We start from the raw sequence: 11,742 nt of genomic DNA, 5'->3' as shown, positions 1-11,742 counted from the left end.
ACCCAACTCCCTGTCGCAGACCAGCCTTGCAACTGAGGCCCCGTGCAGCCCAGCCCCTGCTCACTCTGTCCCATCCGGTCCACTCCCGTTTCCACAGAGACGTCCTGCTAATTACTGTTCCTGAACCTGTCCACATCACACTCTCCACTGCCGCACCCCAGATTTTTAAGCTGAGGCCCTCGTCTCCCCCACCTAGCTTGCGTCCCCCTGCAGCACCCCTGGAAGCCTGGACAACACCGGAGAATAACAGCTAACAGCTGTACAGCGGTTGCTGTGACCCAGACACTGTTCTAAGCAATCATTGTTTTAGAGGCCAGAAAGGATTTCCTCTTTCCAAGGCTGCCCACTGCTCTGCCTGCTGCTGTCCCCACAAAACAGAAGCAGACCTGCTGGGGCCTGCCAGCCTCCGTGCCTGCAACCTTGGCCTCTTTCCTGTGTCTTCGGGCAGAAGCTAGAAGTCAAGAAAGCCCCACCGGGGATGGGGGGACTGGAGCCGACACTGGGATTCAGCAGAGGAGGTTGGTGAGGGTAGGTGTGGGGTGTGGGGAGTAGGGTGGAGAGGGAGGGGGGCAGTTGTCAGCCTCCGGTGACCTCCGGGTTTGGAGAGGAGGAAGAGGAAGCAGATTTTTGCTGCTCTGTGCTCATGGCTTCCTGAAGGCGGGGCTCCTGTTCCTCTGCCTTCCTCTGGGGCCCTGCTTAACCCAGGCACTCAAACCCACACGTGGAGGAAAGTCAGAGCTGGCAGCACCCAAGATGCCACTAGTGACATGTCCTTCAATTCTGGACTCTGAAAATGAGCCCTTAGTTCATAGAGACTGATTTCACAGTTACTTCATTTCTCTGACTTGAGAGCCAGCTCTCCAAAGCGCTGGCCCTCAACCTTGGCCTGTGTGAAACCTCTCTAGTTTCTGGTTTCAACGGCAGAATTCACTTTGAATCAAAAATTGCTTGTTTGAACACAGAACGTCTCTTTTTCCCTCTCCTCATTTCTGGTTTCCTCTTCTCCCTGTCTCCTCAGAGTCTGAGAAGTTATCCAAGAACTGCTACTTTCCAGAATGTTCTCAGGTTGAGCAGGGCCCCAGGCCTGTGCACTTGGATGGACCCAGTCAGGTGCTAGGTCTGTGCCCAACCCAAGCCCCATAACCTGACCGATTGGGACAACCGTGTTCTTAGAAAGAAACCGTGTCTGTTTGGGGACATGTGTGACTTGGTCGGTCTTGTCCAGCTCTCTCTTTCTCTCAGAGAACAAGAATAAGAAATATTCACTCTAAGATGGTGGAGACGTAGGGAATTTGAAACTGGTGCCTCTGGTGACTTTTATGGACCCAGTTGCTGATGGTATTCTTCCTCCCTGAACACACTCCTCCTTCCCCAGACTCAATGGGAGTAGAAAGCAAATAGAGAGTGAGTTTGCAAGGAGGTTTTGGATCCAGACAGTTCTCCCTGTGACTCCCAGCACCATTTCTTGGGATGGTTACTCAGTTTCCCCATTTATAAAATGGGGACAGTAACAGCCATCCTGAGGGTTTGCTTAGAGGAGCCAACTAAACAATGGATGTGTCAAGAGAATTTTATTAGAATTCCTCTTACGAAAGTAGAGCTGTCTTTACTGAGAAAATACTTGGCCAAAATTAAGAAGCTGAATCTAAGATCCTTGTGGCCGGAGATGGGTGGGACGCTCCTAGCAAGACAAAGGGAAGATTTTGTTTGCAGCTCCAGGAAGGAAATGGGGGGCAGAAACCCAAGGCCCCAGAAGGGACCCCTTCCTGTGATGCCCTCTCCATCCCCCAAAATCTAGAGTCAGGTTTATCCAATTTGTGGACTAGTTCAAGTAAGTAATGAAGAAAATAGAGAAGGAGCTGGATTCTGTCTCCAGGGGCTATGGGGCAAAAATATGATACTGTTTCAGAAAGAGATGGCAGAGGAAATGACAGCCAAGAACCAAGATACAGGGGCCCTCCTGGGAAGGGTATTGGGCTGTCAGAGGTGATGAATCCTGAAACCAGGTAGATTTCTGAGACGCAGGAGGCCCCGGTTAGAATCACGTCACTTAGTATCATTATTCATCGTTTCACGCTTTTCCTGGGCTCTTCCTTCTTGACCTTCAGCCTGAAATGAGACATTACTTCCTTCCTGAAGCCTCGGATTTTCCGATGTGAGTTAGCACCATCAGTTGGCATCGTGGCCCTGGGTGATAGTTGCTTATTTGAGTGTCCTGGTTTCCTAACAGACTACACCCCACGATGTGAAAATGAAATCTTTTCCACCACTGTGTCCCCAAACCCTGGCTTAGCACCTTGTGTATTACAGTTTCATTAAAATATATAACCAGTGCGTGATGGTAGGGTAGAAAATTCATAGTCTCTGTGTCACCAGGCTGGATCTGAGGCGGTTACTGAGGATGAAATAAGCGACCTCACCAACCCTTCTGTAGAAAACGTTTACAGGTTCTAATCCTGACTCTGCCACTTAAAAGCTGTGCAGCTCTGGGCCTTGTACTTAGCCTCTCTGAGCCTCATTCATCTCCATAAACAGGTGCAAGATGCAGGTCAGTGTAAGGACTTAGCAAAAGGGTCTGTAGAAGGGGGTGCCTGGTCACAGCCGGGCCTCAGAACATGTTGGGTTCTCAACTCTGGTTCTCATATTTGGTGGATCCTTTCCATCCACCGTCCCCATCACATCAAAGGCCTCAGCACCTTTTAAGTCTCGTCTAACTTACTCGTCTGACGAAGCTCCTCTTGGTACGAGGCAATCCTCTAAATTAGGACATCAACAACTCTGGGAACTAAATCTAGCTCAGCACCTGTTTGCCTATGTAATGCTCGTGAGCTAAGAATGGTTTTTACATTTTTAAGTGGTTGCGGAAAAGATTTTTAAAAGACTACTTTGTGACGTGCAAAAATTGTTCGAAATTCAAATTTCAGTGCCCATAAATAAAATCTCACTGCCACGCACTCACTTTGCTTCTTCGTACTGCTTGTGGCTGCTGTCCTAGTCCACTGGTGCTGCTCTACCAAAATGCCATAAACTGGGGTGGTTTATAAACAACGGAGATGCACTTCTCACAGCCTTGGTATCCAAAATGTTCACAACAGTAGATCGAGTATAGGATGAAGGCTTTCAGATTCGTAGGCAGTACCGTCTCCTTTGTCCTGCAATGAGCCAAATTCCTTCTGGGGTCCCAGGTTTTTCATTTCTGTGTACTGGGGATCAAATTCAGTACCTCTGCACTGAGCTACATCACCACTTTCCCAGCCCTTACCCCTTTAAATTTAAGACGGAATCTTGCTAAATTGACAAGTTACCTGGGCTAGTCTCAAAAATGGGATCCTCCTGCGTCAGCCTTCAGAGTCCTGGGTCTACAGACTTGTAAACCCCTAGGTCCCTTTGTAAGGGCATTAATTCCACTCATGAGAGCTCTCCCCATGTGGCCTAATCACTTTCGAAAGGCCCCACCCACCCCCGTAGTAGTGCCTGGGACACACACATTCAGACCCTGGCCCTATCTTGGGGCTCTGGTGGCAACATTGATCACTTGTGACAAACGCTGGATGGTCCAAAAAGCCAAAAATATTGATCACCTGACCCTTTCCTAACAAATAAAAAATATGCCTCTCAACCCATGTTCTAAGCAGTTCCTGTGGCTAGTGGTGATCATGTCCCCATAAAAGCTATATGATGTCGGAATCCAAATGCAAGGACACCCTTTAGTGACATCGCCAAGGTTTCCAGCTGTGCGTATGTAGTAGAGCTGGGATCAAGCCCCCACTGCCTCTGAAGTGGGAAGGTAACTGGAAGGGGCACTGGAGACACCTGCAGACAGGCACCTACATCACACTGGGGAGCCTGGCTTGGAAGATTAAAGATCAGGACAGTGACATAATGAAGTGCAATCCTAAAGTGACCTCTATGGCCATTAGCTTGAAGGACAGAAGAGTTGGAAAAGGAGGAAAGAATAGGGATTAGAAATTTGCAGTATGGAGCTGAGATATCTGGGTCTGATTGTAGCCATCCACATACCCATGTGGCATGGTTTATATCTAGATATCCCCCTAAAGCCTCATATGGTCATAAGTGGGGCCTTTCAGAGGTGGCTGGATCTAGGGTGTGTGATGCTAGGATTAAGAGTGCCTCACCCTGGGAATACAAGGGACAGAAAGAGAGCTGCTACCATCACTCGCTGCTGCTGCCTGCCTTCCCTGCCATAGACTGTTGCTCCTCTGCAATGCCCTTCTGCCATGCAACCTGCCTTGGAGCCAGCTGACTATGGACTGAACCCTCTATAAACTGTGAGTCAATAAACCTGTCCACCTTTAACGTGTGACTGTCTGCTTTTTTTGTCTCAGCAATGAGAAAAGCAACTAAGACACTGAATAAGCTGGGACGAGTGACTGAACCTCTCTGTGCCTAATTTCCTCAGCTCTATAAAGGGCTTAGTAACAGAATCCAGAGGACTCTCCCTTATGAAGTTGTTGTGAAGATCGGAATGGAAACTTCTGTCTTATGTATTTGTCTTTGAGGCACAGAGTGGCCCCCCGACCATAAATGTCAGCTATGGTTATGCCTGCAGTTCCTTCTCTGTTCCAGGGACCTCTCCAGGGAATTTGGGCACAAAGAAGCAGGAAGACAAACTAACCAGACCAGATGTCTTCTCAGAAGGAATGCACAGTCTGCTGGGGCAGGAGGGTAGGTACATCAGTACTAGGGAGGCACATGACAAGTGTGCTGTGGGGGACACAGTGTACAGGAGCAGACACAACTCCACTGGTTTGGACCTCTCTTCCCTACTCCTCCTGCACGTCCCAAGGACCCTGCTGGCTTTGCACAAGGCCTTCTGGCCTCAGGCACTCCCGCTGCCCTCAGTGGGATTAACAGGACCTGGGCAGGTTTCCAGTGGCCCGGCATAGCAGTGTCTGGAAGGTAGGAAAGTACAAATCAGCCCAGGGTCCAAGCCCCCTGGAAGAACCTGGCCTGGGGCACAGCTTGGCCTGTTCTGCCTATCCGGTAACAATAAATTCATGGCAAGGGCTTTAGATGGTAAAAGCACCTGGTTCCAGTTCCAGCGTGGAACCTGTACTCCTGTGCCCCTGAGGTACAGCAGGATCCAGGCAATTAAGAATTTTACCGTATTGTGTCCCAGCATCTCCTGCTTACCTTCTTGTTTTGTTTTTTTAACTCCAAGTATTAGTTTTTGATTTACTATTTACAAATATATATTTATGTATACATAGCTATGCATAAAAGAAAGACTGGAAAGACCTGTGGACAACATCAGGGTGGGGGCACGCGGTGCACACACGTGACAATCGAGGAGTGGAGGAGGAAGAGAGAGAGCAGGAAGGCTCTGGGAGGAAAGATAAAGTGGAATTAAAAAGTGAGGGCTGGGGCTGGGGATTTAGCTCAGTGGTTCTGTCCCCTGCCTTGCAAGCACACAGTTCTGAGTTTGACCCCACGTACCAAACAGAACAAAACAAAAACAAGTATCTCAGAAAGGTGAGGACTGTTCATTACTATTGTTTGCTATGAGGAAGATGAGAAGGATTGTGCAGCATTTTTTTTTTTTTTAAGTCACACCGGCTGCCGCCCAAGGGCTGGAGGCAACAGGAAGGAGATGGCTGGGCTTCCACTTCCGCCAAACTGGTTCCAGTCCAAAGACTCCACCCTGGCTGGAGAGAGGAGATTGGGCCTCACTGAAAGGCACCCGGACCTTTCCTTTTCCTGTCAGACATTAAAGGGCGTTCTGCTTTGTGTATGCATTCTTATTGCTTATCATTCCACAGGCAGTCCAGCAGCTAACATTCCCTGGCACTCACCAGGTGCCTGCTCTAGACTGAATATTTGTGCCCCCCCAATCCCCAGTGTGGTGATATCTGGAGACGGGCCCTTGGAGATGAGGTCATGAGAACAGAGCTCTCCTGAATGGGAGTAGTGCTTTCATAAAAGGACCTCGGCGAGCTCTCTCCTTTCCACCATGGGTAGATAGGCAGATAGCACTAGGAAGTCAGTCCTCGCCAGATGTTTGATCTGCTGGTATCTTGATCTCAGCCTCCAGAACTTTGAAAAATAAGTATCTGTTGTTGAAGCCACCCAGTCTACAGTGTTTTGTTATAGCAGCCAAAAGAACAAAAAAAACTTGAGTACCAGACAGTGTTCTAAAACTACATGCAGTAAGAGTTGTTCAACCTCCAAGCAACTATTTGGGATTGATACATTTTATAATTTGCATTTGACAGAGGAGGAAACCAAGGTACACAGGGGTTAAGAACTCGTGCAGTCTATGGGTGGTGGATCTGAGAACCAAACCGCAGCAGTCTGGCTATAGACTGTTGATGCTCCTAGCCCCCAGGACAGTAAAGGAGAAAGGACTCTGGGAAGCCCACCATATAACAACCCACTAAGGCCTCAAAGGACTTCCTGTGTAGACCATTTGCTGACCCTGGGGTTGCAGCACCTACAGCTGCCAGCTGACCTCAGCCCTGGGACACCCTTTAATCCACCAGCCTTCGAGAAGCCAAAGGAAAGTGTGGATGGTCTGATTTCCACAGTCTGTCCTGTTCCCTGTGGACCTGCGCTGACTTGTAAGGAGCACAGATTGGTAAAGGATGTTAAGACACAAATGCTGCATGAGGTAGGAGGTTGGTGCTGGTGGAGGCTGCATCCGGAGTGCTTCCATGCCAAGCATCTGGCAATTGGTGAGAGTGACTGTAAGTTCATCAGTGTCTGGGAGCAAGTGGCCAAGGACCCCGTTTTAGGAAGAACTCACCGCACTCACTGCTGGGGACGCAGCCAAGAGGGTCTGATGCCAAAGTGGGTGCGCTGCTCTGACGTCTCCTGGATCTGTTCCTCCTGGATTTTGGACAACATGTTCTCTGAAGGTGGCCTTTCCTCTCGCAGAGCATGATGTAATCCTCCAATCCTCGGCTCCAAATGGTTTGCAGATTTTCTGCCGTGACCGCTTCTTGTGTTCGGAGACCGCAGGTGGAGAGCACTGGGCTTGAGAACAGCCGTGGGCAGCCCTTGCCCGGAAGCTGCTTCCATCTTCGGGAACGGGATTGGTAGCAGGTAGCAGAAAGCACAGGCCAAGCTGATGTGAATAATGAAGAGGAACGTGGGGCTGTGCAACTGAATGCTTCCTGGGTAGATTTCAGGTGAAGTTGGATGTAGGACTCAAACAGGTCCCCAAAGACCTGGCTTTCTTTCCCTCACTGTCTCTGCTTGCTATGGTGTCACCTTCATCTGAAGGCTCTCTCTGCGGGAGAGGGCAGCTCAAAGGTGCAGGGAGCGTGCTCCAAAACTTGTGTCTGCAGAAGAAGCGTCTTCCATGAGTCTTCAGCGAAAGTGTGGGCCTCTGATTGGCTCATCATTTGCCTACTCCTGAACCAATCACTGAGGCTGTGAGTGCTGAGCAGGCCGCTGCTCACTTTAAGACACTATGACCTACCCCTGGATTGGGAAATAAAGCGCTTTGTCCTCCCAGTACCTTCTTCCTTTGATGTTTAACACAGAATTCTCTGGAGTCACTAAAAATACCAAACCTGGCTCAGCAAAGCAATAAAGTAAATGGCAACTACTTACTACCAGTCACTGGAGATAAAATCTTGAAATGATTCCGATGTCTTTATTTCTTTCATCCCATCCCATGTCCAATCTGTCACCAAAACCCATTAGCTCAGCCACAGACTCTGTCTGGAATCTGCTCCCTTCTCACTCATGCATGGGGTCACCTTGGTCCAAGTTGCTAGCATCTCCTGTCAGAACATTGCAGTAGTCTTCTGCCTGGTCCCTTACTGGCTCCCTTTCTGTCTCTTATCTACATAGAACTAGGGGCGATTCTTTTAAATAATGAGCAATATCATGGCACTGCTCACCTCAACAACCCCCAGTAGCTCCCATGTTACTCCAGAGAAAAGCCAAAGGACATAACATAACAAGACCCCACACGCTCTAAGCTGCTACTTCTTCAATTTCACCTCCTACTGCTCTCTCCTTCTGCTTTGGCCAGATTGGCCTCTTGCTGTATTCCCATAATGTCGAGCATGCCGCCCTGGGTATTCTGTTCCCTTGACACCCTGCTTCCCAACACCAGCATGGTCCAGTCCCTCTGCTCAAAAGTGACATTATCAGAAAGACTCTGTCTGGCCACCTTATGGGAAACACCATCAAGCCCCTCACCTGGCCTTATTTTTCACAGCACTTACCACTGCCTAAAATATTTCGGTATTTGTTTACATGTCCATTTTCCCTCCCTTCCTTTTAAAATTTCCATGATGGCAAAGTTTCTTGCTACCATAATTTCAATGCCTAGTCCAGTGAACACATTCAACAAATAGTTTAAAAAATGAACGAACACTTTCAGATCTTCTTTATGATAGAACAGATAACACACAAAATAGGAAATGGCTAACAGCAGATGAGAAATGCCCAGCTTCTCCAATAAGGAAAGAAAGGCAAGTTGAATATGATGGAGATGACATGTATGCCTATTAAAATGGCAAGATTGATGTAAGGGCAAAACTACTACTGTTGATAAAGCATGAAATTGGCATTTTCGTGGGTCATTGATGGCCAGTCTCATTGACTCATTTATTAAACTATTAGATATTTACTGGATGCTTCCTGTACACCAACAGTTGTGCAATTTGGCAACATGTACTCTGATCCTTCAGACCTTTCAAAGTTTTTGTATTAGGGTGGGCTAGATTAGCTGTGGTAACAAATCAACCCTGGAACTGCAGTGGTTTAACGTGATAAATGCTCCCCTTGCCACCCACTCGACACGCACATCTCAGGTCGGCAGAGAGAGGGTTGTCACCCGGGGACTCAGGTAGAAGGGACTCCTCCATCAGGAATACCATCGGTGCCCTGGCCAGGGGACAGGAGAAAGTCACAAACTATACACAGATGTCCAACACCCACCCGCACTCAAGGGCTTCGCTTGTAACTTTTGTCTACAGCTAGTTATATGGTTTTACTACATGGTAGGTAAAGAGTAAATGAAATGGATCCTGTGATTACAGAACCATAAAAACACATGTAGTTTAATGCAGGAAACTTCACTGAAATGCACCAATTCAACAAAAATATTCAGCAGATGCCTTCCAGGAACCAGATTTCGCAGATGCAGAGATTAGAGCATGCTGTCTTTGTCCTGGAAGTGCTGTAGTCTTATAAGAATATTTTATTTATTTGCTGTACTGAGAATTAGACCCAGGGCCTCTGCATGGAACTACCTCCCCAGTCCTTTTGTTATTTTTTATTTTGAGTCAGGGTCTTGCTAAATTACCTGGGTTGGGCTCAAACTTGTGTTCCTTGTGCCTCAGCTTGCCAGGGCGCTGGGATTGCAGGCATGTACCACTGTGCCTGGGCCTATCAGACTATTTTAAATGGACTGGAAGAGACTCTTGTCTAAGCCAGTAGAGGAGCTACTCTAACAATTTTAGAGCTGCACTTTAGGATGGACTTCCATTCAATTTTGACTTTGATCCCCCAGGGAATGAGAGGCAGCAAACCCTCGTTCACTGGAGACACAGTTCCAGACTTGTCAGAAGTGGGTCACAAAGAGACCCAAGACCCAGACCTTGCCAGCTGCTTGGAGGGTATGCTTTCACACCATCAGAAAAATAAAAGACGCAGAAGTTGGAAGTCAGGGACCATCCACCTTCCCTATGAATCCCCAATGCCTTGGCTCCTCTCCCGCCAAGATGCCACATCGGCTGTTGCTTTCTACTGAGTTTCCATCCCTGTGCCTGATGCCTGACCTGGCTTCCTCCAGCCTTGGCTTCACACATGGGGTAAGGACTTGGTCTCCTCCCCGGATACAATAACACGGTGATAGCTTCCTGCCAACCCGATCCCATCCCTTTTCCTGCACTCTACCCTGTCCTCCTGCCCACCACCTCCTAAACTCTCCATAGCTTTGTCCACAAATGGACTTCCCTCCCCGGGATGATTGTCAAAATCCTCCCCACCCTCAGTGGCAGGTTCCAATGCCTCTTCCTTCTGCTGCCCGATCCACATCCAGAAGTCAGTGTCCTGCCTCAAAGATCTCCTAAGAATCTGTAATGCTTCCGGCCCTGTCACAGCCTTTGCCGCACAAAATCTGCATGGGCACCATGTTTAGACTGTATAAGGGAAGGGAGTACACAAGGGCAGGCAGGAAGTCATTCCTCTCTTGTGTCTGACGAGGCAGACGGTCAATAGATATTCACGAGCCCCTAGTGGGGTCAGTTAGGCTGGTTCTGAGATCATCCAGATCTTTATTTCCCACTGCCTGCACCTCTGCCCTGCTGCGGCAGGTGCCGCCTGTTCCCTGGGCACGTCCATGTTCTCCTGAGACTGTGGACGGTTCCCGGCCCAGGCAGGTCCACAGCTTCCCCTTGCCTGTGCCTCTGCGAGTCTTCCTTCTGCCCCAGGAGCTCACCAGCCTACTTGGAGATACAACCTGAAGATGGGGAGGTGGGGGACTCCACCCTCCAGGGGTCCAGCCAATCAAGATGGAGCTTTTGGAAAAGTCCCCAACACCCCTTACTTCGAAAGGGACAATGAGAAAACATGTTCCGCGGGGTCTCCCAGAAGGTTCCTGCTGGGATCCAGTCTCTGTTGTCCCCAGTAGAAACACACTTCTGGTCTTTCTCCCTCCTTGACTTACTCCCCACACTTCCTTATTTGTGCTTTCCGGCATAGCTGTCCCAAACTCAAGTCCTACTTGGGAGGGAGCTATCCCTGCCAGGTGATCCTGGAGAAATGGCCATTGGTCTGACAAAGTCCTGAATGTACCCTCTTGTGATGCGTCTTCCCTGAGGTCCAGCAGCACCAGCTCCCTGGCACCAGATGTGGGAATGGTGGGGGGCGAGGAGGGCAGAGGAGGGGAAAATCCCTGCAGTATCTGCTTGGGCAAAGAGCTGGAAGCAAGTACATGTGGAGGTTGTTCTAGGTTTGCCTCTGTCCTTTCAGAAATTGTCCCCAGGGAAATGGTTGCACTGACAGCATTTAAAACAGGCCCACTCTCCCTCTTTGATGTGATAGGACACGGAGACATCGACAAAGATGGACCTTACATACCTGATGGAGACCAGCAAGCTATGGAGTCACGAAGGACCTCACCGGCCCGAGGCTCACTTTTCTTCATGTTGCACAAGCTCATCAGAGAAGCTGTCATGTGTGCCCCAAAGCCTGTTCCTTCTTCCTGAACTAGATGATACTCCCAGCCTCCGATGCCCTGGGGTGATCATGACTGCACTCAGCTGGTGGGCTGCGAGCAGAACTCGAGTCCAAGGCTTCCAGGCCTGGCGTGGGAACCTCCCACAGGTCCTCTGTGTCTCCACTGCCCACTGCTCAGAAGCAAAACTCTCCATAGCCCTGGCATGAGACATGGCAGGAAGAAAGGTAGCAACAGCTCCAGGCCCCTCATTGCCTCACAGATTGACTGTGAGGACAACTAACAATAACTGTGTTAAACTACTGAAATTCCTCAGTTTGTTACAACACCTGGTGTTGTGCCAACCAACACAAAAATCTGTAGCTAAGAGTAGAGTTCGTCGTGACAAAAGCCCTACGACACCACAGCCCTCATGTAGGAGTTGGGTACTAAGTGGTGAGGAAAATAACCCAAGAAACTGGCAAGGAGTAAAGGTGTTTTATAAAGGGGCAAGACACATGGTCAACTTTAATGGCAGATGGCATGTCCAGCAAGACTTTACTTCCAGGCAAAGAGATTGAAAAGAGTCAGAATAATAACTAGTA

General features: G+C 49.0%; 1 long non-coding RNA gene across 1 annotated transcript; it reads left to right on the top strand.

The window, feature by feature from the left end:
* The first annotated feature begins 350 nt into the window (after nucleotides 1-350).
* LOC104865592 lies at nucleotides 351-7,562 on the top strand. The gene is made up of 3 exons (XR_781217.2): nucleotides 351-518; nucleotides 4,588-4,686; nucleotides 5,569-7,562. It is a non-coding gene; the product is annotated as an uncharacterized LOC104865592 (long non-coding RNA).
* Nucleotides 7,563-11,742: the final 4,180 nt, after the last annotated feature.

This window comes from Fukomys damarensis, unplaced genomic scaffold (genome assembly GCF_012274545.1).
Source record: "Fukomys damarensis isolate Sample0158 unplaced genomic scaffold, DMR_v1.0_HiC HiC_scaffold_15, whole genome shotgun sequence".
NCBI lineage: Eukaryota > Metazoa > Chordata > Mammalia > Rodentia > Bathyergidae > Fukomys > Fukomys damarensis.
Note: the sequence above shows the minus strand (reverse complement) of the source record. Positions and strands in the feature narration are given on the sequence as shown.